Here is a 6,061-nt window from a genome sequence, read left to right on the forward strand (position 1 = left end):
CATCTTAAGACTAACTGACACCACAAAGTTGACTGGGTTGGCATTATTTCTAAAGTGTTGCACTATTTTTTTTTTTTTTTTTTTTTTTTATGTGGGAGATCAAACCCAGGGCTTCATGTATGCTAGGCAAGTTAGACAAGTGTTCTGTCACTGAGCGACATCCCCGGTCCACATCTCTGATATTTTAATTCCCTTCAGTGTTCTGCCAAAAGTCCCAGCAAAACGTGTTTAATCATAAAAATGTTGAAAGCCAGGTGCAGTGGCATTCACCTATAATCCCAAAAACTCAGGAGGTTGAATCAGAAGGATTGCAAATCTGAGGCCAGCCTTAGCGATTTAATAAGACACTCAGCTACTTGGTGAGACCCTGTCTCAAAATAAATAATGAAAAGGACTGGGATGTAGCTCAGTGGTAAAGTGCCCCTGGGTTCACTGGCAATGTGCCCCATGCACTTTGTACCCTCCTTCCAGTGAGGCTGCTCAGGTCACCCACCCGCATGGAGCGCCACGCCTACCCTCACACCTTGAACTTCACATCAGAACCCTGCCCTCCTTGCAGTTCCATTCAAATACCACCTTTTCCTTGACACTTCTTAGGTCCCAAAGTGATCCTTCAATCTCAGAAGTGGACAAATCAATACAACCTTTCTGGAGAAATATGGATATTAAAAGCCTTAAATATGGCTATTATGGATAGTAAAAGTGTTTTTAAAAATACTGGGTGTGGTAGTGCATGCCTGTAATCCCAGCAATTTGGGAGGTTGAGGCACGAAGATTGCAAGTTCAAGGCTAGCTTGAGCAACTTAGTGAGACCCTGTCTCAAAATGAAGAATAAAAATGCTCATGTATACGGGGAAAGATCAAATATATGGTAAAATAACATATGTTGGTGCAAGAATGAGAAAAACATCCATTTTTCTAGTTTTGTTACTAGCATAGGAAAATGCTGGTGTATGAGCAATAAAAAAAAGAAAAACAATACAAATTTACATTAAAAAGGAGACAAATGTGTGTGTATGTATATAAGGAAATACATCAAAAGAGTAGAGGTACAAAGAGGTACAATTTGTATCTGCGTATATTTAGGTAAAAATTTATAAATGTTAGTCAACATTGGAGTTTTGCCTTTTTTTTTTTTTTCCTATAAAACCATGAACTCGAGTTTGACAAACATTGCTATCCTTTGTTTCACCTGATGACCACGGAGGTGTGGCTCATCTTCACAACTGATGTAAGATCCTCAAGGGCAGAAGTGACACCTGTAAAATCTGCCCAGGAGATGCTGGGGAGCAACAGGCCTGCCTAGCTTCCTGGGCCATGCCTCAGACTCATCCAGCATGTGAGCGAAATAATGCTACCTCACGCTGTTGAGGTGAGGGCTAAATGGAATCCCTTACATACAGTGCTTTTAGCAGCATGTATGGCCAGGAGGTGTTCCATATGAGGTAGCTTTAGGTGTGGCATGAGACTCTGTGAAGTCAGATGTCTTATTTCTAAAAGCAGAACTAAGAACAGGTTCTTTTCCCTCTAACCAAGTAAACCTTTAACAGAAAACAGGCTCATTAGATTATAGGAAAGTAAAAGCCAGATAAAAGGCTGTCTCCTGCCTTCCCAAGATCCAGAGGAAAGAAGGATCCCAAGTTGAAGTGGATAGGAAAAGTCAGCTCTTAGCTGGGCACCGTGACACACACCTGTAATCCCAGAGGCTCCAGAGGCTGAGGCAGTAGGAGTAAAGATTTGAAACCAGTCTCAGCAATTTGGCAAGACTGGAAGCAACCGAGTGAGACCCTGTCTCAAAATTAAAAATGTTTTAAAGGCGGGAGTGTGGGGTGGGACTGGGGATGTGGCTCAGGGTTAATCCCTGTACCAAAACAAACAAACAAAAAACAGTTCAGCTCTTGTCACTCCAGGCCCTGCAGTGCAGGTTTCCAGGGGGTTTGTGGGGAGCAGGCTCACTGGTATTGTTCCAGTGGAGCAGAGAGTATGTGTCCTATTTGTTACTTCAGGCTATCTCCATAGAGCCCCATTACAGGGTTGACTGGATGCTACTCTGGCTCTTGTTAAGAAGGGCCAGCTTTGTGTAGAGGGAAATGAGGGGAGGGGCACGGGCAGGGGTAGGAAAGATGGTGGAACGAGACAGACATCATTACCCTACGTACATGAAAGATTACACGAATGGTATAACTCTATTATCATGTACAGAGAAATGAAAAGTTGTACCCCATTTGTGTACAATGAATCAAAATGCATTCTGCTGTCATGTATAACTAAATAGAACAAACGATAAAAAAAAATAAGTAAAGTGCAAGAAGAAGAAGGAGGAGGAGGAGGAGGAGGAGGAGGGCCAGCTACCAACAGGTGATGCCCCCAGGTGTCCATACCTTTCCAGTCTTTCCAAGTCATATTGTATCTACACCCAAACTACTACTGTTTAACAACATCACATCATTTTGCTTAGACCTTATCTTTCATTTAGGTGACTTCTCTAAGGACGAAAGGGAGACAGTATTTTTTTTTTCTTTAATCGACATTTTCTTAGAGCAAAAGTAACATCACAAAAAGTCATTGTTCTAGGCAAGGATGTCATTTGAAATTTTTCACAATGGATGTGGCACCAGCAAGGACCAATGGGACCAATCAGAACAGATGCTTCTGACACTTCACAATAGATAAAGGCTATGAAAATGAAACAAAGCAAAAACCTAGAATGCCCACGCCAGTGTGTGCAGGCTGGATATGAGCCTTCGTTCTGGGGAGCCCTGTCAGGGCTCTCTCCACAGTGACTCACTCAGGAAACAGTTGCTGAGTGGACAAATGAATGGCTGGACGAAGTCTCTTCCTTCATTGCCTTCGCTATACCTAACTGGAATCCACGAGCATACATCCTTTGAGAAAGGGCAGCAAAACTCTATGAGGAATGAAATATTCCCATGGAGAGCATTGAGCTGGGCTTTCTGGATACACCTCCTCTCCCCTCTCCCCCAGAAAAAGCTTCATCTTGTCAAAAGATAATGGCCCCTCAATTGAGGTTGTTAGCCGCCTGGTGACCTATAAATGATAGCTAAAAGCTGGAACTAATCACAGTCCAGTCAGATTGTCGCTTCACTGTGAATTAAATAACACTTAGTCCTAACTGATTGTAGCAAGTGTCACCATTAACGTCAGCGCCTTCATTAGGAAAATAAATCTCCATCAATGCCATGGGTTGACGGTGGACTGAAAATTCTGACAGGGGAACACTTGATTTTGTTTTATTCTTCCTTTCTCATCATAAGGCGAGAGGGGGGGAAATTGTCACAATTAGACCTTCGTGTTGCTTTAAAGAGGTATTTGAAAGGTGGACAGAGGTCTGAAATCCATTTTGGAGCGGGAGGGAGGTGAGCTGTCTGGTTTTCCAGGTGCTGGCCGAGGGGCAGCTCTTTGCCCCTCTGAGTTCACCCTGGCTCAGAGGGCTGTTTGCTCAGGGACAGGAGCTGGCTTGTCCCACCAGAAGAGCAGATGTCACTGCAAACCCTAGAAGGTAAGTGCACTTTCCAGAAACTGCCTGTTCAGTTGAGGGAGACAGAGAGAGCTAACACAGAGTACAACTTGCCTGCCATGGAGAGAACCAACAGTGAGAGTGACTTCAAAGCTTAAAAACACTCTGATTTAAATATTTTGTGTTAAATAGATTCCTTAGCGAGGCCCATACAGCCAGTACCCCGAACCATATGCACGCTGCTTCAGAAGGCAGATGGGAATTCCAGTCGGGAGAATGCTTTTTACAGTCTGCTTGATGTGGAAAGAGTTCATAACGCAGTCGATGTTGTAAATAGATTAAGCACCCGCCATCTCCACAGCTCAGTCCTGTGTTTGTTCAGTGCTGAATAAAAACTCCCTAATCTTGCTTCGGTTAAACATGATGAGGTCCTGAGGAAGATCAAAGGCAGGCCACTTTTCCCTTGGATATACATCCATGAAATGAAACGCCAGAGTTCATGAAGTTCAACAAAAACACGAAAGAAACGTGTAACGCGGACTAACTGCAAAACCTAACGAGGCGGGGACATAATGAAAAACGCAGGCCCACCATGTGCTGGGGCTCACTCATGCTCCAGGAGTATGGGCTTAGGGGAGATGCAGACTCCAGGTTTTTACCATTTGATTCAACTCAACAAGTATATAAATTTTTTAAAAAGCTATGATTTTTTTTTTTTTAGAAACTCCCTCACATAATATTCAATATTTCTCAGGGTAACCCAATTTTGCCAAAATTTATCTCAACTTCTTAAAAAGGCTCTTTCAGTCCTTGACTAGTATTAATGTGCTACTTCCATGTGTTTTCACAAAATCCTAGAGCCAAACGTGTAATCCTCTCCCATCATATTTCAGCAAAGTCCTGCCCTGGTAATTATCAGAAGGAGGACCAGGAATATCCAGCTGGATTCCAGTACGGCACGGCAGCCCCTCAGATGAGGTTTCACCTGGGTCAACGGGATAAACAAAATAAATTGATGGAATCCTGTCTTAGAGCAGCAAGAGCTGGGGGTCAGGGGATTCCAGACGTCTGGAAGCCTGTGAGCTCACCCCAGCTTGGTCACGACGTAACCGTGACTGGGGGCATCTCCCCTGGGGGCCTCCATTCCCTCATTTGTGAAAATAAGCCTTGAATTCAATGATCTTGTCAGCCTGCACAGGGTTTCTCTGTAACTCAGTTTCCTTATATGTAAGATTGGGTCAATAACTCTCATAGAGCCTTCATAGATTGTGAAGATAAAATGATTTAAAATATGCAAAGGAAGCAGGGCACCATAGTGCATAACTAGAACCTCAGCTACTCAGGAGGCTGAGGCAGGAGGATTGCAAGTTCAAGGACAGCCTCAGCAACTTAGTGAGACCCTGTGGGCTGGGATGCAGCTCAGTAGTAGAGATCTTGTCTGGGGTGGGGGTAGGGATCCTTGCCTTTTCATCCTAATCATTATCATCACTATTAGGGAACCAGAGGAGCTAAACAAGTATAGGTCACAAGGGGACAGACTTGTTCTGCCTTTGAACTGTAGCCTCAGAAAGGGATGCAAATCATCACTATCCCAAATGAATCTGATTTTCCCTTGAGTCTTAATGGCACAATCCTAATTAAAGAAAGCAGATAGGTGTTGGGAGTGTAGCATGCAGGAGGCCTAGACCCCCCCCCCCCAAAGGAAAGTTCCCAAAAAAGTTAAATGTAGGGTTTTGTAATACAGCAATTCCACTTCTGGGTGCATATCCAAAAGGAATGAAAACAGGGACTTGAAGAGGTCTTTGTGCTTCATAGTCAAAGCAGCATTAATCACAATAGTAAATAGAAGCAACCTGCAGCAGGCTGAATATTGTGCCTCCCCACCATCAAAATTCATATATTGAAATCCTAACCCCAAAGCTTTTGGTAATTAGGAGGTGGGACCTTTGGGAAGTGATTAAGTCATGAGGGCAGCGGCCTCATGATTAGTGAGGATTAGTGCCCTTATAGAAGGGGCCCAAGACAATTTAATGAGACTCTGTCTGAAAAAATAGAAAGGGTTGTAGATGTAGTTCAATGGCAGAGCATCCCTGGGTTCAATCGCCAGTACCACAAAGTAAGAAATAAAAATAAAAGAGGCCCAGGAGAGGTCCCTTTTCCTCCCCCATGTGAAGACACAGCAAGAAGGTAGTCATCTGTGAAGTCCTTACCAGACACAGCATCTGCTGGTGCCCTGGACCTTAGACTTCCCAACCTCCAGAACTGTAAGAAGCCAATTTCTGTTGTTTTTAAGAAATCCGGGCTATGGTATTCTGGTGTAGCAGCCCAAATGGACTAAGACACGATCCAAGCGTTTCACTGATGGTAGCATGGATAAATAAAACGTGGTATCTACATATAATGGAAAATTATTCACCCTTAAAAAGGAAGAAAATTCTGACACATGCTATAACCCTCAAAGATACGCTAAGTGAATAAGCCGGACTCGAAAGAACAAATGTATGATTCCACTTACATGTGGTAAATTGAGTAGTCAAATTCATAGAGGCAGAAAATAGAATGGGGGCCGCCAGGGGCTGGGAG

Source organism: Sciurus vulgaris (genome assembly GCF_902686455.1).
Source record: "Sciurus vulgaris genome assembly, chromosome: 4".
NCBI lineage: Eukaryota > Metazoa > Chordata > Mammalia > Rodentia > Sciuridae > Sciurus > Sciurus vulgaris.